The sequence below is a fragment of the Lutra lutra genome, chromosome 6 (assembly GCF_902655055.1).
Source record: "Lutra lutra chromosome 6, mLutLut1.2, whole genome shotgun sequence".
Taxonomy (NCBI): Eukaryota; Metazoa; Chordata; class Mammalia; order Carnivora; family Mustelidae; genus Lutra; species Lutra lutra.
In genome coordinates this window covers 17,505,782-17,526,511 of record NC_062283.1, presented here as the reverse complement: position 1 = coordinate 17,526,511, position 20,730 = coordinate 17,505,782, and positions in this window count along the sequence as shown.

Sequence of the window (20,730 nt, the reverse complement as noted above, 5' to 3'; positions counted from 1 at the left end):
GATAACCCCCCTTTTAATGCTCAATTTTAAATTCTTTTTCAATATTTAAATTCTTTCCTTCTTTTTTTAACTTTAAGTTCCCATTTGAAAATCAGCACATTTAAGAGGCTTCCCCAAGGACATATGGCAAGTGTGCAACAGAGAGAGTCTGGAGGTAAAACCAGACCTTCTCACTTTAAATCAAGTACATCTTCCAAGTGATGGAGGCCTAAATGGGGTCTGTCCTTTAACTGAAATCTTGTCCTCTTTACACAAAAACATGGCTGAAGAATTAAAAATAGGATCCCCAGAGGATCCTAGGTGAAAAAAAATGACAAAGATTTTCCCATGAACAAGGGCCATTTAGCTCAAAAGAAGTCGTAAGGCCCCTCATGTCTCACCACCTAAATGTTAGAGGCAGCAGAAGGATAGGAATACTTTCTGGGCAGATTTGGAGCCAAATATCTGGATGCTTATGGTACAGTTTCTCAACACCAATACAATTAAAATCTGGGCTCAGCTAGTTCCTTGATGTGGGCAACACAAGAGAGTAGCCTCTCTTGCATTCTAGGATACTTTGCAGCAGCCTGGCCTCTACTCACTAGACAACAGCCTTGGGTTGGGTGACAACCAAAGGTCAGCTCTGCCTCCCTGGGAGTCTCAATCAGACTTTTTCCCTCACTGAAAACCATAGACTTCAAGGAAGTATGCTTTTTTGTATGTGTCTGAAACTTCTCTTTTTCTTAATTATTAAATGTTACTGAGAAATGTTCCAAACTTCCTTCAGATGTAGAAGAAATTCAAGAACAGATTGTTCTCCCACTGAGTGCAAGAGAATTGCCTCAATAAATATTACCAATAATGACTATCTTATAGTTGATTGTGGCATCCCGCCCTTTGATTTCCACCACTAATAAGTCATTCATCCCAGAGTGGGTCCTGATGGCACAAAAGCATGCTGTGAGTGGTAACATACTTGAAATGTACGAAGTATCTTGAGAAATCTTTGTCATTCAAATATTTTTAGGTAAATTATGAAAAAAATATGGCATGTGGTGCTACAGCCACAGTGAAAATAGCTTTATATATACACTAGATTGCCTAAATTTTTTTAAAAATTGACCATACAAAATGTCGGCCAGGGCATGGAGGAACTAGAGCTCTCAGGCAGCGCTAAGAGGAATGTAAAAAGGGGAAAAACATTTTGGAAAATAATTCAGCTCTATCCTAAAATGTCAAAGCTGGATGCATCTATCATGTGATAGGGCCATTCCAATCCCAGCCATTGACCATGAGAAACAAACAAACAAAAATCCACAGACAAATGTGTCTAAACACTTCTACATTTCTATTTATAACAGCTTTATTTCCAATGACCAAAAATTGGAAACAACCCCAAATAATGACATATCCGTAGAGTGGAGTACTCTTCAGCAACACAAAGGAAGAAAATGTCAATGTACTCAATACCACAGATGCATCTCAAAATCATTACATGAAGTGGGGGTACATGGGTCGCTCAGTCAGTTAAGTATCAGACTCTTGGTTTCAGCTCAAGTCACTATCTCAAAGTTGTGAGATCAAGCCCTGAGCCAGACTCCATGCCCAGCAGAGAGTTGGCTTCAGGATTCTCTCTCTCCCTCTGCCCTGCCCCCCCAATAAATAAATAAATGTTTAAAAAGAAACCATTATATGAAGTGAAAGGGGGCTCTCAGGAAAGAATACACACTGTATGATTCCATTTATCTAAATTCTAGAACATGCGCACTACTCTGGAGTGGTGGGAAGTGGGTCAGTGTTTCCCAAGGTTGGTGGGTAAGATGAAATGGAGAGGAAACTCATGCTATCTTAATTGTGATGATGACTTTAAGGGTGTGTGTGTATGTCAAAACTGCTGATCCTGTAAACTTTAAATATGTGTAGTTTATTGGACTTCAATTATAGCTCCACAAAATTAAAAAAAAAAATCAAGTTGTAGGAAATAGAAAGTTTTATCTACCTGATAGAAATTGTGATGGAAGATAAATTTCAACCCCTAGTCTATTACCCCAAAGGAACTACGAAAGAAAATTTTGGTAAAGTTATATGTTGTATGAACACCAAATCGACATGGTTGTACTTGGGAACCAGTCTAACTAGAATATCTTGCCTTTCAGGCCAGACTTTAAAACAACACATGCACACAAACACATAGACTCACCACACAACCATATTACAAAGCAACGTCAGCTGCATGGCAATGATTTCATTCTGCTATCCTGTGCATTCTTGCTTTATTTGAGGCTATCATCCTTCTGCCATTCTTGGTTCAAAAAAAAAAAGTGCTAACCTTATTTAAATAACATGATAACCATCCTTACATTATGAACTATGAGTTGGTGTTGATATTGATGTTTCAACAAATACCAAACTACGAAAGTGTAAAAATCGTAGAAATACGTGAGTGAGGCAAATTCTGTGTGTTTATGTTTTAATAATGGAAAACCTGAAACAGACATAAAACCATGTTAATTTGGGGGCACCTGGGAGGCTCAGTGGGTTAAGCCTCTGCCTTCAGCTCAGGTCATGATCTCAGGGTCCTGGGATCAAGCCCCGCATCGGGCTCTCTGCTCAGCAGTGAGCCTGCTTCCTCCCTCTCTCTGCCTGCCTCTCTGCCTACTTATAAATAAATTAAAAATTAAAAAAAAAAAACAAAAAAAAAATATTAATTTGGCATCGTGAATGTGACAGGCCTGCAATGGGTATATTTTAGGTGAAATACCGCATCCTTCACCTAAGCTAAATCAAAGAAGTAATGTATATAGTATTATCTGAGTCATACAAAAAGAATAAGTGAATAACAAAAAAAAAATATATATATATATATATATATATATATATATATATATATCTAATATTTGGCCACTCTGAGCACCTTTTCTTTTTCTGGAGAAAAAAAAATTTTTACAGGATGTGAATCTATGAAGTGAATTGCATTTTTGAGCTCCAGAAATAAATTACTGTATTCTGTGATTCACAATCACATTCTGTGCTTCCTTTTGTTTATTTCTAGGAATGGTAAATTGTATATTATTGTGTCACAAGTGAGACGTCACATAGGTTTAGGGGGAGCTGCCTGATTCTGACGCACGATCCGGCTCCTTCTTCAGAAGCTGAGTTTTACTACCCCTCGCCAGTGTGGAAATAAGTGGAAACATTATGCTCCAAGGCATTTTGCCATTTTTGTTTTTCACCCCAAGATCAGTGAATGCTTGGATGCAAATAATTCAGAGTGAGGGTTCGCCCTTAGGAAGCAAAATGAAGCAAGAGAAATAAAACAGGTCAAAACTGAAGGGAAAAGGAACAGAATACACAAGCAAACAAGAAACTAGAAAAATTTAATGAAAATCTAAATTTAAAAAGTGAGGAGTCCAGGCGAGTGGACTCGAAATAGTGTCAATAAAGACAGAAGCACAAATATCAAGAGAAGAGTCTCAAACAAATATAAATGAATATACTCTATTTTTGAAATGGAAGTAACCATATCCGAGGTAAGTAACATATGGTGATTTAAACAGACACACACACACACATCATGAAGCAGTGGAGAGATACTCTTCATGACTTTCTAGCTCTGTGACCTTGGTCAAGTCATTTAACTCTGCTCTGCTTAAAATTTCCCCTGTTCCCCATCAGAACAATGCAACACACTGAAAGGACCATTACTATATGAATTAAGTAAGAGAATGTTGATTGAGCCTTTAATGCAAGAAATATTGTAAATGCAATATTTAGATACTATCATAAACTTAACTTGGAACTATAGTGAGGAAAAAACTAAGGCAATAGAGCAACATATTAGTTATACTAAAGATACATTAACACCCCATCCCTACCTCAAGTATTTACAAAAAACGATGGTAATCATGCCAGGAAAATGGAGAAAATGGTTCTGAATAACCCTCAACGATGTACTTGATCAAAATGATTCATAGTAGAGATAGTACATGAAACAGAAGGGACCTGCAATAACATTAAAACCTATTTTTTCCAAATTGAAAGACAGTTTCCATACTGGAATCCACCCAAGAACAATTCCAAAAGGAAGACATAACTTTTTTGCCAAATTTTTTAACCTCAAAGATATAAAACACATTTCATCAGCTTCAAGTATGAGGGAATAGCTTAAGAAAATTCAAAGATAGAAGTCACATGAAATTCGTTCTCTGAGAGTTCTAAAAAGAAAGGGCCAGGAGAACTGCAGCTACAGCCACAGGAACCGTGACTGAGGAAGCCTACCTGTGGTGAGCGCTAGTGGAAACTCATCCCTTCTGAACCCAAGGTGAAGCCAGGGCAAACGACCACAATAAAACAGCAGCAGCAAAGATGAGTTCAAGAAGTAATGGATATCTGAGGATAAATGAAAACTCTTTAAGACAAATAAGAGACATTTAGGACATTAACAAAAAGGCAAGATTAATGCTATAAAATTTATTTTTTTTAGTTTTTTTTTTTATTTATTTGAGAGAGAGAAAGCACACACAAGGGGAGAAGGCCCAGGGAGAGGGAGAAGCAGGCTCCCCACTGAGCACAGAGCCCGATGCAGGACTCCATCCCAGGACCCTTAGATCATGATCTGAGCTGACGACAGATGCTTAACTGACTGAGCCCCCGCCAGGAGCCCCAGTTCTATAATTTAAATGCTTATGTCATTCAGAGTAAATTATGTGCAACACGCAAAGCAGGACCAGAGCATTCCATAAACCTCCACCAGACAACATGAATTTTGCTCTATCCATTGTTTATTTTTTCCTCTGACTCTTTTCCTTTGTCCCTTACCCAGCTCTGCTTCTTTTCTTGACCCTGGCCAACTCCACCCCCACTCAGAACCTTGAACCTCTCAATTCTTCTGCATGGAACACTCTTCTCTCAGACCTCTGCAGCCATGCTTGACCCATCATCAGGTTTTGCCTCAAATTTCACCCTTCTCAAGGTTGTTTCTGGTCACCCAAACTAAAGGGCCCTCAAAATGTACTATCACACTCATTCTTTTTCTTTTTTCCATAACACTTACTTGAAATTTCTTGCTACTTAACTAATCTACTCATTACTTTATGGTTTTTACTTTATTATTATTTTCTTAAAGATCTCTTTAGAGCAGTATTAGGCTCACAGAAAAACTAAGAGGAGGGTATAGAGAGTTCACACAGACCCTCTGCCCCCACATATGGACCAGTCCCCCATGATTAGCATCCCCCACCAGAGTAGGACATTTGTTATAATTAATAAACTGACATTGACACCTTTATTATTTTGTATTATTTACTTTTACTTTATCTTTATATCACTTGACCTTAGAATATCAAACCCAGGAAAACAAAACACTGTCAGGTTCACCAAGCCAAAACCAGCACTCCCAAATTGTAGGTGCCTAGTCAGTATGTGTCCAAAAACTGAATTAAAAAAAAAAAAAAGAAAAGAAAAAGGGAACTATAACTTCTTCTCTTCAGCAATTTTCACATTTGTCCCTTGACCCCCTCCACAGCAATTTCTTTGTCTTTTTTCCTTCACTCTTCTTTTCTTGAACCGCTACAGTCTTCTAATGACTGTTTTAATTTTTTTATTGGACTTTCATTTAATCCTTGCTCCATACTACTAATTGACATTTTTTTCTGAGAGAAAATATGATCATACTGTTTTCTTACTAACACTGACATGTATACAGAAACTTTTGGTTCAAGATGGTACACTCTGAGGAAATGATAATTTTATTTCTCTCTTGAGGATCTACCAAAGTGATAGCAAGGATGAGAAAGGAACAGCACAACATTAACAAAGAGATCAAGATTTGCACTGAACATGAGGTCAGTACAGTTCTGGGAGATAGTATGTAAATGAAAAGAATATCGTCTTTTGAAGGACAGACAGCACAGGAGGCCTAACAGGACCAGTTCCAGTAAGACTGCAACAGAGAAAGTAGCTGACCAATCTAGCAAAATGCTGAAAAAGTTTTAAATTCAATGACTGCATATTTGATGGAAGTATAAATGAGTTCAGATAGATACTAAGAGGATTAATTGAATGTCTCTAAAAACTGAAGAAAAGAAAAACCTGCTATATTTCTCTGTCCCCTTGCACAGAAGGCTGAGAACTAGCTGCTTATTCCCAGACGTATATATGGGGAAAACTTTAGGTGGAAAAATTTAGAAGGACATTATTAAGAAGAAACAGAGAATATAGAATAGCTCTTAAAAATAAACAAAAATATGACTGCCTCCCAAATCCAATAGATGATTGGAATATAAGTCAAAGAGATCTTCCTAAATGTGTTGAAAGTATAAAAAGGAAGAAAGTATGGAATAAAAGCTAAGAAATATAAGTGGGTTATTCCAGGGAGCACAATACTAGATTAATTAGAGTTCCAAGAAGAATAGAGAAAATGAAAAAAGAGAAAAATTCATTAAAAAAAAATAAAAGAAAATTTTCTGAAGCTGAAGGGAAAGACCAGTTTTCAAATTAAAAGTATTCACTAAATCCCTAGTAAAATGAATGAAGTAATGACCCATACCTAGACATGCCATTGGGAAATTTCAATAGAAAAGAGGAGATTCTAAAGGCTCAAGCCACTTACATACAAGACAATAGACTGGCATCCAGAAACTGCTTTAATGGCACCAGGATCTTAAAAAGCAGTGGCATATTGTCTTCAAAATTCTAAGACCCCATCATTCACAACCTAAAATTCTAATAGCCCAATTGAACTATCAATTAGGTATGAAGGCAAAATAAAAACATTTGCAAGACCAAAATTTCTGGCTCATATATTCCCCTTTTAGGTCACTTGAGGATGTGCACCAGTCAGAGGGAAAAATAATCCAAGAAAGAGGAAGACAAAAAAAATAAGAAACAAAGGATGTAACAACAGCTATCAGTGAAGGAAAGTCTCAAAATGTCTGAGTTGCAGGTTTGAAGGACAATCATTGTAGGTCTGAAGGACAACCAAACCAGATCGGAATATAAGAACAGAGTACTCAGCATCCTAGAAGTAGTCAACAGACTACAACTAATAAATTTTAATATAAAAAATATATATAATGATGTGCCAAAGGTAGAAAAACAAGAAAAATATCAAAGCAACTAGGAATTCCAGGAATAACAAAAACCCATAAAAAAATAGGAAAACAGTATATCATAGGATGGATTTGCTAATCATAAAAATGTCACTTTTTAACTTATAGAATCAATTTACAAAGTTGAGAAAGGTTTTTCAACTCAAATCTTTCTTATTATTTGTTCTCACAATCATGTGCATATATCTATTTGATTAAAATATTATAATGCTATTATAATCAATCTTAATCTTTATATATTTTTTTAAGATTTTATTTATTTATTTGACAGAGAGAGATCACAAGCAGGCAGAGAGGCAGGCAGAGAGAGAGGAGGAAGCAGGCTCCTGCTGAGCAGAGAGCCTGATGTGGGGTTCGATCCCAGACTCTGAGATCATGACCTGAGCGGAAGGCAGTGGCTTAACCCACTGAGCCACCCAGGCGCCCCTAATCTTTATATTTTATTTGAGAAAATTTTAAAAGAATTTAACATGTATAAAAAGTCCTCTGTGATCTGGTCCTCATATACTCCTCCACTTAATCCCCCAACACAGTCCCATATTGTCAATAACAAAACTGTCCTTGAACTCTTGCTTCTGTGTACACTATTTCCTCTTCTGAAATATCTTCTTCACCACAGATCTAAATTTCTGTTATTTGTCCTCTAAGATCCACTTGGAAGATATTCTTCTCTATTAAACCTCTCTGGACCACTTTCCAAAGTTGGTAAATTTCTCTTTTTTTCCACTACTGGTTTCATTTTTTTTTTTAAACCATAATTTTAGCAGTAATTTATTTGCTTAGAAGACATTTGAAGACAGGGGCTTCTAAGAGGAAGAGGTTAACGAGCCTCTGATGAGATCAGAGCCTCAGTGGACACTTGATTGCATTCTGTGAAGACCTTGAGTAAAGAGTCCAGGTAACCATGCCCCAGATTCCTGACCCACAGAAACAATGAGAAAATAAGTGTATGTTGCCTTAATCCACTATATCTGTGGTAATTTGTTATGTAGCAATAGGAAACTATCTTTAGCACTAAGAAATTATTTCTTGGCACTTCTGGGTGGCTCAGTCAGTTAACCATCCAACCCTTAGTTTTGCGTCTCAGGTCATGATCTCATGGGATCAAGCCCCATGTCTAGCTCTGCACTCACTGGGGAATCTACTTGTGATTCTTTCTCTCTGGCCCTGCCCTCTCTCTCTCAAATAAATAAATAAATCTTGAAAAAGAGAAAAAAGAAAATTATTTATTCTTCCTGATTTTATGTTTACTAATCTGCTTATAATGATACTTCATCTCGTGTGTTCTTAGCATAAATGATAATTAATTTCTAACTTTAATTGAGATGAATATCACATGAGAGATGGTAATATTTTTAAGTCACATGAAGCATGACCAAGGGTAGCCCCCAAAAACTCCTACTGCAGAGCTAACACAACTTGCTTTTAGCTGGGATTCATTCTGAACCCACCAGTCAATAAGTTTTGTTCATCACAAAATCTTTTACAAAGAACCCTTGAATTATGAAGGTGGAAGTTAATGAAGGAAAGAGAAATATACATGGTTAAACTTGGCAGGCAAATTCCATTAGCATGAAAAATCAGAACTATGAACCATACAACTTCCTCTGAAGGCTTTTTAGGGTCTCAAAGCCAGCTACCCACAAAATCCATAAACCTTAACAAAAGACTACTTGATTCAACCACATGGGGCTGTACTGTGAATTAGTTTCCTAAGGATTTCACCAACACATTCTCTATCTTTTGATTTTGTATGTGCCACTTGGGCTCAGTGGGTAACTGGATAATCTCTCATGTTAAAAAGAAGTATAATATTTATCAAGCCTCTTAAATATTTATGAAGCAGAAAAGAACTCAACAGATCTTTTCTAGTGTCTGGTCTTCAGAGGGCTGCAGATAAACCATCACAGAATGTAGATACTCATTGTGTTTTCAGAAGTTTCCAGAAAGAAGATAAAACACAGCTCCCTAGAAACCCTGTGTCATAGAACTTACAATCCAACAGTCAATTCTGTATAAGCTAATTTCTCAGTGTTAGCACTATTGATATTTAGGGCTCGATAAATCTTTGTTGAGGGGTTGATAAAATAATGATAAAATAATTATCATTATGCTGTGTATTATAGGGTGTTTAGCAACATCCTTCACCTCTAGATGACAGTAGCACCCTCCTTCCCCTGTTATGACAACTAAAAACATTCCAGACATACTAAGTGTCCTCTGGGGGAGTAAAATAGCATCAGCCGAGAACTATTGGTAAAAACTCATCAGTTTGATGACCAAATTCCCACATATACTTGAAGTCACATGACCATTTCTAGATCTGTAGCAACACCTACTTACTTTCTAGGATTATGCTTTTCCACATGGTAGCCACTAGTCCCATTTGACCATTAGCACTTGAAATATGGCTAGTCCAAATTGAGCTGTGTTGGGAGTGTAGAACAAATACCAAATTTCAAAGACTTTGATAAAAAAAGTATTAAACATCTCATTAAAAATTTTACACTGATTACATGTTGAAAGATGAAACTATTTCAGATAATTGGGTTAAATAAAATATAATATTATAATCAATTCCAATTTTCTTTCCACTTTTTTAATGTGGCTACTAGGGAGTTTGAAATTGCATATATGGCTTGCATTATATTTCTATTGGTCTATGCTGCAGGAGGAAGCCAAAGCACTTGGCATGTGAAGTACTTTTGTTCCTCATTAAGCCAGCAGTATTTAAAGAATGTCCACTGTGTGTGCCTAGGATTGTACTAGTCGCTTTTGGCTACATCTATCTGAGTTAAGTTCATTTATGTCAAGTGTTGTCATTTCATTTTGCAGATAGAAAAGTAGAAGCTCAGGAGATAAATCACCTAAAATCATTCTTCCCATCGCAATGCCAGAACTAATTAAATACAACCTATTGCTCCTCATCCCCAAATAGTTTTTAGTCATAAGATATATATGTCCCTAAAATGACAGTATGTTCCTTCTATAATTATTACAGAGATAAAAATCAAATTCCAAAGAAAACGATTTCCAGACACCTTAAGACAATAAAGCCAGCATTTGTTTGAAGAGAAAACAAAAACAAATGGGAAACTCAAAAGGCATTACGTTGTATAATAATTTAATTAATAGCATGTTGAGAAAAGAAAAACATTTTCCTTTAGGTTTTCCACCACTTATTTTTCCCCCATCACTTTTGATTTCATTTTGTTGAGACTTGTGCAATCTGTTGTGGTTGGTGCGGGTCCCTTGCTTTTTTTTTTTTTTTTTTAAATGTATGCTTGATTTACATAATGGGCTCTGCTGCCTCATGGGCACTCACTTAAGATCAATTGAGTTAATTTGCTTTCCTAACTCAGGTTTAAGTGTTTCATGGGCACTAAACTCAAGATCAACTGAGTTAATTTGCTAGCTTAACTCAGAAAATTAGAATTATGGTTGCCTCGATTTCATGTAAGCATAATTGTAATCATGGTCATTTGACTAAGGAGAAGCCCAAAATTTGTGCCTACTCTTTCCCAGCTAGAAGTAGAACCAAGCACACAGGAAAGGAAAGCTCCACAAATGTTTCACCTGTGAACAAGAATGAGAGATGGCAACTACTACTAAAACTAGTAAGTTCTGTTGGAGTAGCCATGGTCCCAACATTTTTCTAACCAAATGAGTATCATCTGCGAAAAGGCTTATAATTTTTTGATAGGAGGGCACTGTGACAGCCCTGCACAGCATGCAAGGTATCTGAGAAATGCTGCGTACCTTTGAAAAATTGGAGACAATACCCTGAGACAAGAAAAATGCAACTGAGAGCAGCGGGAGGAAGCAAGACAGCATGGGAAGGCTCATTTTAGAAGGGAGGAGTTGGGGAGCAACCTCCTAGGGCATTCGAATGTGTGGCATCTCTAAAAGAGGCATTGTGCCATCCACCAGAGCATGGGATTTGAGTAGAAAAGAAGACTATCAGCATGGGAATGGATTTACTTATTTATATTCATTTATTTATCCATTTGTTCTCTGACTTTTCCAGAAAATGTGTGTCAGGCCCTGTGTTAAATGGCCCAGGGCCTCCTGGTGTAAGGAAAAGACAAGGCGGTAGCAATAGGCAGTAGTCAATACCGAGCAATTACTATATTAAAAAATTATTTTTCAACTTGCATTTTAGTATCTACAAATGGAAATGCTGAGGTATCTACCAGGGCATTATGGTGTAAGTTTTTCTGGATATCTCTTCATACTATAAGAATTCTCTCCAGCTCCTTGTGCTGTAAGTCCCAATGATCTAATTCTTTCGCCACTCATATAATCATTCATTCAATAATTACTGAATTCAATTTGTTTTCCTAAAGATGTTTAAGTCAGTCAATGTGCCTTCCCCTTTGGTTTTGTTACAAAATTTGTTGGTATGAAGCTGTCTGTAGGAATTAATAAAAACAACTTCTTGCTTTTATTATATCAATTGAATGCATGACATTAATTCATAAATTTGATCTTTTTCATATACTACGTTTATGAAAACATATGAGAACTTGAAGAATTATGCCTAGTTGAAATTGAATGGTTTATATCAATTCATAAACTTAATTGTCTTTAACATCATACATTCACGGAAGCACATGAGAATTTAATGAGGTGTTTCTAGTCGAAATTCCTCAGGTGTGTATCTGATTATGTTGTGTGTTCTCAGTCAGGAAAGCATCTGACCAAAGTCAGATAACCCAGTGAGGCTATTCCTATCCATCAGATACCTCAGCTTTGCAAACTCGAACAACAGGGTTCCTTCCACATTTCCTTATGGTGCTGACTTCTCTTTATTCCAATATCCGTCAAACCATTTAAAATTCCATAAGTGTTCAAAGAAGCATGTACCCCAAATTAGAAACACTATTCCCGTTTCATTCCTCTAGCAGGCATTTATGGAAGCCAGACTTTACTGTTGTGGTGTTTGTAATTGAGAGTTAGTAATAAGCAATGAAACAACACCAAGGCAAGTAAGTCCAAGGTAGGATTTGATCTGCAGGCATGGTGCTTCTTAGAAGTGGGTTCTAGTGAGAAATGTGACTCATGCCAATAAAATTAACTCCAGAATTCAATGCTCAAGGCTCTACTACGCTAAAATTCCATTTATTGCAAATTGTGCTATTTCCAATTTCTTTTAGTAATAAAATGCATGAATAGCCCAAAAAAAGGCTATAAATAGTCAACAACGCCAAGAGCTTTTCATCAGAAGCTCTAGTAGAACGGAGGGACCAGAGCTCTCTGATCCTGTTCTCTCTTCCCTTGGGCAATACTCCACAATAACTCACTAATCATTAATAATTCCTTTGCCCATTTATTTCAATGAATACATAAATCAACTATTTACTCTAGGATGAGACATGGGAAATTGTTTGAAGCCAAAATTCTTTTGGGCATCAACAGTATGTAAATTGTATCCTCCTCTGTTTGAATGCTGAATAAGTAAAGGAAAGGCACGAGAGAAGAGAAAGACTGAAAGGTAGGTAATGTATTCTGTGCCTTTGTTTGTCTAACTCCATATTTTCAGGTGGGTTCAATACTGTGTTGATAAAGCAAAAGGAAGTGATACCTACTGCCTTTTGATGAGGTTGAGTGATGTGGCCTGCTATGTGGAGTAGTTTCTGGGTTCACATTTCATCATTCAAGTTTCCCTTTACTTAAGCGGTTCAGTAATTCAAATATAAATTATTTAGTTTATGTAGACCAAGACAGTAGACATTACTTTATTTCCTCAACACTCTATATTTTTTAAAGATTTTATGTATTTATTTGATAGACATCACAAATAGGCAGAGAGGCAGGCAGAGAGAGAGGGAGAAGCAGACTCCCTGCTGAACAGAGAGCCCGATACAGGGCTCAATCCCAGTACCCTGGGACCATAACCTGAGCCAAAGACAAAGGCTTTAACCCACTGAGCCACCCAGGCACCCCTCCTCAACACTATATTGAACCAGCCCCAAAACGCAACACTAGAAAAACCATCAAGAGTATAACAATTACTTAAGGTTCAGTATCAGGATCACCATTGCTTCATCAAAAAAAAAAAAAAAAAAAAAGGTTATTAGAAAGAAGGTAAAATGCAACTGAAATGAAAATAAAACAGGCAGACCTAACACCGCACAATCTAAAATATTTAAAGAGTATGACCACTCATCCCTTCAAAACACATTCAATGATCAAATGACCGACTTCCTGTATACAAAATGGCAAAACTGAGATCTTCCAACTTCAACGCGATGTGAGCTTTCCTTTCTAATCTTGGTGGCTTGTAAAATGCCATCTTCAACAAGATCTAACGTAGCATAATCCCTTCTGAAAACCCTGGGGGAGTTATGTAATATAAGCACTTCAGAAAAGTGTCAAAGTTTAATTTCTTCTACCCCTAGGCAGGTTCAAAATGATTCTTAAAAATTCCTCACCATCACCAAGGTTTAATTTATGACTGAAGAGTTTTAGAAAATCCTACCTGTGTCTCCCAGTTCCAAGCAGAGTTTGCCTTTTGAAACCCTATCCCTATCTTTACTGTGGTTTCTATAGTGACAGTTGGGTTTGAGTTTCATCGTGGGACAGTAGAGGCAATAGAAGCGAAAGTAGCTTCAGCCTGAGAGGATCCTGTGGCTTTAAAGAAATAGACCATCTCTGAAAATAATAAACCTAATGATAGCTTTCTGGAAATGAATACAGTTAGGACATAGGAAAAATGTTTAGACTACATTTCAGTATGAGTTACATATTTCCCTTGAAGGAATACATCCCTCCTTCCCCAAAATCATATATACATACACACACATGTGGTAGAATTTTAGAAACAAAAGCTTGGAAGATGTCTTCAAGATTATCTAATCTGCTGTTGACAAACACACAGTTAAGCAAAGAGAATGTTAAAGAAAAAAAAAGAAGAGAAGATTTCTTGCTTCCTGGGAATATGCACTACAGACATATCAATGCTACCTACTAGAGAAATAAGCAGAGACAGGCATCAAGGAGGAGGAATTTTTTTTTTTCGGTTCCAACACATTGGAGATAAAAATTAATAGGCAAAGTGTATCAAAAAAACAGATGCTCTGCTGAAAAGCCCTTCAGGCAGAATTGCGTCAGCTGGCTTTCTCCGGTGAGGCAAGACTTCACCGACTCACAGAATAATTGCTACATATTCCAGTTGAAGCATTTTTACTGTACCTGGTTTTATGCTCAAACAACCATCCATTGATGGGGAGAGGGAGTCCATGGGGGCTGGAGTGACAGCCCAAAGATGCCTGTGATTTTAGATCATGTTGCTTTTAATTTGAAAAGCGCTCTCTCTCTACTTCCTAAATGATGAGAAGCCTCAATAATTTTTTTTGCCTTGATTTTTAACCTAAGCAAAGCAGTAACAAGAATACTTTGTGGCATCTTAGGACCCGGAAGGTGTGATACAACTTTTAAATGTATAAGAGGTAGATACGTCAGTAAAACACCTGGGAATGATTGGGCCATTGCTGTTAAAAAGGAAAGGGAAATGATTAAAATATCTCCATGCACAGAGAACGTGTAATGAAATTAACAAGGCAAAAGAATGCAAGGGTGTTATGAAAATTATTTGAACCTAAACAAGGACGTCTTCACGCCTACCACAGTATAGCAGCCTTGCCAAGCACAGTGGTTGTCAAAGTGTGGCCCCCCGGCCAGCAACAGCAACATCACCAGAGACCTTGTTACAAGTGAATTCTCAGACTCCAGTCTGGACACAATGCAGATGAGAAACTCTGGGACCACCTTCTGTGTCATAACAAATGCTATAGGTGAATCTTGCCCACTAAATTTGAGAAAGCTCTGGCCCTAGTATAGTTCTCGAATCTGGGGGTACCATAAAGATCACTGGGTGCATATTATTAGTTCTGATTCAACAAGACTTGCATCCCAGAAATTTTGACTCAAGAGGTATTTTTAATTACATCCTTGATGATTTTGATCCAGCTGGACACCTGACCACAGTCTGCAAATACTGGATTAATGCGGAAGAGTGTGGCAAACCCCGTTAAAAGCACCGTGTGACTATTTCTTATCTTTAGGCCAGTCAGCTGGAGTCTGTCTTTTCATCCATAAATAATAGTGCCTATCTCAAAGGATGGTAGTGAGGTTTAAGTGAAATAAAGTATAAAATTTGCACAGCAGAGTGCCCAGCACAAGGTAAGTGCTTAAGAAATGATATCTAAAATGGCTTATCACTTTCCATATCTCTGGGTATTTTTTTAAATGTCTCATGTTATCAGTAGCCTCTAATTTAATCCAACATGGTGAAACCACTCCACTTATCTGTAGACCTCCCTGGTTTTACCTGAAATGCAAAAATGATATCGATTCAACAGACTTCTCCCAAGGAACGAGAACTTGACTCAGTCTCAGAAAGACATAGAGGTTTCTATTTGTTGTGATTTTTTAAAAAAATATTTATTGCAAAAAAAAAAAAAAAGAAAGAAAAGAAAAACAAAAGAAAAGAAAAGAAAAAAATAGCGTAGTAGCAATTCCAGCAAATCTGGTTCCAGATTGCCTACGTTCAAGCCCCAGTTCTGCCACTGACCTTGACTTAACCCCATGGACCTCAGTTTTGTCATGAATAAAATGAGGATATTATTTAACTACTTACCTCATAGTGTTCCAGGGAGGATCAAATGAGCTTATGTGTGCAGTGAACTCAGAACAGTGCTAGTATAAACCTTCAACAAAAACTCTTATTATTTAGCTAGAAACCCATTGAAGTTAGTTCTCTATGTATTGATTATGAAACACTTAGAACCAAATTTAAACTTGAACTTCCGTCGCAGTGATTAAATAGAATTGCTAGCAAGGTTAGCGATGCTCTAATTATGAATAAAAGTAGATTTTTAAATTTACATTATTAATATTGAGTACCAATGTTTAAAATGAGATCAACTTCTTGTTTGCCTTGAGAATGAAGATTTGAGTAATGCCTCAGGTCAATGGAACTATAATGCTGTTGGATTATCTACTGTTGAGGACTCAAGAGTGCTTGGAGTCCCATTAGTAGATCTGAGTAAAGTGTAAAAGAAATTCTCCTCTAAATATATGAGAAGCCATCCCGATGACCTAGTTTTTAATTAAAATTTTATTAGATATGTAAACTCTGGGAGAACCAAAGGCACAGTTTAACAACTGAAATAAGTCCATATTTGATATACTTAAGATATTGGAAATTTACTGAAACATTCTGACAGTAAGCCAACATTAGTGGAAAACAATTTGTAAGAAAAGCAGATAAAGAGAATTGGCCATTATCATGCATTTGCTGCAAACACTGTACTTGAACACAGATAATGTAGGAAAAGCTAACCTCATTCTCGTTCAGAAACCCACACATTTTTGAAGGCCTGGTTTGCCTTCAAATACCTTATATTGGAAAGTCAGCACAGTAACATTTAATCCATAAAAATAAGATTTGTATAATCCTTGAATGATCCTTGTATGATCTACTTAATCTTAAGAAGCATAGTCCTTTGGGGTTCTTTCTAGAATCAACCTAACTCTTGCATTATATGCTTTCAGATATATATAAAGAAGTAAGATCACAGTACCCACTTGCCCCAAAACTCAGTCATATTTCATTTCTTTTGGCATTTGATAGCCTTAGAAAAAAATAAAATATAAGCAAAGGTTTTCCCTCATCTTTTGTTGAGAAAATTGCAGTCATATCCGTACTTAACATCAGGTCTTGAATAGGTAAAATACAGTGTTTATTGCAAAATACAAGTTATGAAAATGTAGCCCATCGATGCTAGATATCCCACAAGCATCCCAAAGCAGAATGAAAATGCAAGTTTAAAAAAAAAAAAAAAAGCAGTTTGTACAGAGTGGGAGCCATACAGGGGTTTTAACTGGTAAAGTTAAAAGCTTAAAAATAAATATTTGCCCAAAGTCATTTTTTGCTTTCATTAAAGTGTTAGGATAGAATAGGAGTGGGGTAGAGTAAGTGTGTAGGTGGAGTCTAGTATAATCCGAGGCAAAATTTCAGAATAATCCAAATTTCCAAATCCCTTCTTTAGGTTGAACCACAGAGACTGACATTTTTGTAGGTCAAAAAGAGTAAATATTAGCAATTTTATATAACCCCTCCTTGATACCTCCTGGAGCTCCTTCTCTCCAAGGCCAGGTGCCAACTGTCTTTCTACTGTCCTGATCCCCAATACCCCAGTTGTATCTCATCACACTAGGTTGCTTCCCTTCAAATCCTTCTGCTCCAAATCAGCTCTCACCCGCTCCAAGCGAATTAGTTCTTAAGTAGAGAATTTCAGATAAAGTAAAGGAAGTTAGTCCATGAGGGAAATACTTGGGAATATATGAGTCTCCCAAGACTACTTAAATCAAACCATATAAGCAGCCAAACTCTCTATCCTACCCACCTATTAAAAATAATAATAATAATAAAATAAAATAATTTTGCCGCAACTATTAGCAAGCCTATACGTTACAATAATGTTACTCAAACACATAGTGCTAGAGATCACTTCTCTTTCGCCTGAAATCCAGAATGGTTGTTGGCAGTTAAAGTATTTCTTTAACTCAAGTGTTCTTGGAGTGATTTCTTTTTCTTTCAGACCTATTTTTCCAAGTGAGCCTCATTCAAACTTATGAACATGTCATGGATATAGTATTTTTGACGTCATTCCAAGTTTGTTTCCTTGTCAGTTATCCAAGTCCTCACTGTCTAGCCACATCTGCCATGATTTTACTGAGAGTCAGTGTAGCATGGAGACTGGAAGCATGGACACTGGGCCTGGCAAGGTTTAAGTCCCAGCTCTACCACATAGCCACTGTGGCTCTGGGCAATTTACTTACCCTGTACCTCGATTTCCTCTTCTACAGCGGAATGATGGTACTACTTACCTCACAGCGATATTAGAAAGATCATGTGAATTCAATGAAATGGGCTAATATTTTTTAAAGATTTTTTTATTCATTTATTTGACAGAGAGAGAGAGGAAAAAAAAAAAAAAAAAGGCAAAAGCAGGCTCCCTGCTGAACAGAGAGCCCATTGCAGGACTTGATCCCAGAATCCTGGGATCATGACCTAAGCCAAAGGCAGTTGCTTAACCAACTGAACCACCCAGGTGTCCCGAAATGAGCTAATATTTATAAGTACTCTGCAGAGTGACTGGCCTACCATAAAACATTTGTCAAATAAATCTGTTGCCATAGGGACAAAGGAGGGCATAAGGAAGCTATGACGGACTTAAGCAACATTAAAGACAGAGTTCACTCTTTTGAGGAGAAATAGGCCATAGAAGTAGGAAACCCTGTATCATAAAGGATCTGAAGTCTCAGAAAGGAGAGGCATTATATATAGGATAAGAGAAAAGAGTAAAGCACAAAGTTGTTTACTCTACTTCCTATTTGGAGTTCTGGAGGAAAATACCAACCTGCCTAGTGTTACCTCAACAACTTAAAGAAACCATCATTAGGCACGGAGGAAGCTTAATTTAGCCCTCCTGGGTCATACTCTGTTCTTGGGTGCTGTGCTCACGACCCTAAAATTCCTGCTTGTACCTTTCCGGAGGCGCCGTGCTTTAGTAATAGGGTAAAGGAGCCCCGTGGACAAGGTAATCAATCAGCAGTAAGTGAGGGGTGATAGGGTGTGGCACAGTAAGACAGTACAATCCCAAGGAAGTTGACCACCTCAACAAAGCACACTGGCTTTGACCAAGTCGGGAAGAGAGACCACAAGTCACAATACACAGCAGGATCCAACTCAAAGAATACTCAGGAATGCAAGCAGGCAAACTACACTACTGTGGTTATCAGCTCTCATACCCCTAAAGACCCCAAGATGACACCCCCTCTCCAGCTACCCTAGGCCCATATTAAAGACCAACAGGAGGACAGGAAGTGTCTGAAAAAGTTATCCAGTAGTGACTGAGCTATCCAAGAGGTTGTTTAAAGTTTTGCTAAGTTTGCCAAACTGAATTTAATCTCATTTTCTCCACTGCTCAGTAGGGTGTGGCTCGTGAGAAATATTATATTCGCTATGAAAAATAATGAAACTGAATCTGCTTTACACTTTTGAGTAGAGCCAAAGTCAATCAGTCATCCTGCCAAAAACACAATGGGAAAATAGCACATTTGATTATCAGAAACTAATTTTGACCTTTTAAAAATAATTTTGTGTTATAAAACAATCTATAAAAGGAAAGATTGTATAATATGATGTCCAGAGCAAGAGCACAGGCTTTGGTATCTGGGTGCCTTGGTTCAAATTCCAGCTCTAGCTCTTTCTGAAGCAGGTGCTCTAAGGGCAAGTTCTTTAACTTCTTGGTGTCCCAGTTCCTGTAAAAAGAGTACATTAGCCATTCCTACCTCAATGGTTGCTGTGAAATAGCACACACACATCCTAGCACTTTCTATTATTGGATCAATTTCAGATAATACTATTCAGGCAAAAACTTAAAACAGTGACTGTTCAGCTAAAATTCCACAATAAATACACCATTCAGTAGAATTGTGTTAGTCAAAAGCAAGTTGATATTCAGCTAGTTGAACCCATTAAGGAAAAAATTCTTCCAAATTGTCATAGACAACAATACAGATAGGTCTCTAGCCTGACTTTCAGGGGCATGCTTGTGATTAAACCGCTGTTTTAAAATCATCCTTTCAGGGGCACCTGGGTGGCTCAGTGGGTTAAGCCTCTGCCTTCGGCTCAGGTCATGACCTTAGGGTTCTGGGATCGAGCCCCGTATCGGGCTCTCTGCTCAGTGGGAAGCCTGCTTCTCCCTCTCTCTCTCTTCCTGCCTCTCTACCTACTTGTGATCTCTCTCTCTCTCTGTCAAATAAATAAAATCTTTAAAATCATCCTTTCAGGGTTGCCTGGGTGGCTCAGTTGGTTAAGCATCTACCTTTAGCTCAGGTCATGATCCTGGGGTTCGGGGATCGAGCCCCACATCAGGATCCCTGCTCAGCAGGAGTCTGTTTCTTCCTCTGTCCGTCCCACCCCCACCCTCCTCATATTCTCTCTCTTTCAAATAAATACATAACATCTTTAAAAAAATAAATAAGTGAATAATAAAATGATCCTTTCAGCATCCATGCCCAGCCTATGCATCTAGTTTACATGATTTTTACACTGAATTTACACTGTGATTTTGAGGACATGAGGAGGTGGGCAGCTTCTTTAAGCCCATTATCAAAATTAAACTACCTCATGGAACCAAATGACTGAGGGAATAATTTGTTTTGGACTTAGCAATGCAGGAAAATGGGAATTTCATTAATTATTTACTTTGGATCTCTCTAACAATTAACCCAATGGTATACACATAGTCTTCTTAGGGTATGAAAAGCAAATGGGTTTAAATGACAGGCAGCTGGAAGACTTTTATAGACTAGTAGCCTTTTTAAACTTTATTTTCCATTTGGCAGTGAGTTTGCTACTTTAACCATTTGTTTGATGGTTACTAATTAACACCTGTATGGCCGACAACAGACTAAGAGCATTTAGATGGGGGACCTGGGGGAGATTAGGGAGTCAAAAAGAAGCAGAAAAAGGGGGCACAGGCAGTTACAGCGTCTAACTCTTGGTTTGGCTCAGGTCTGATCTCAGAGCCGTGGTGGGGGATGGGTGAGCCTGGTGGTGGGTATT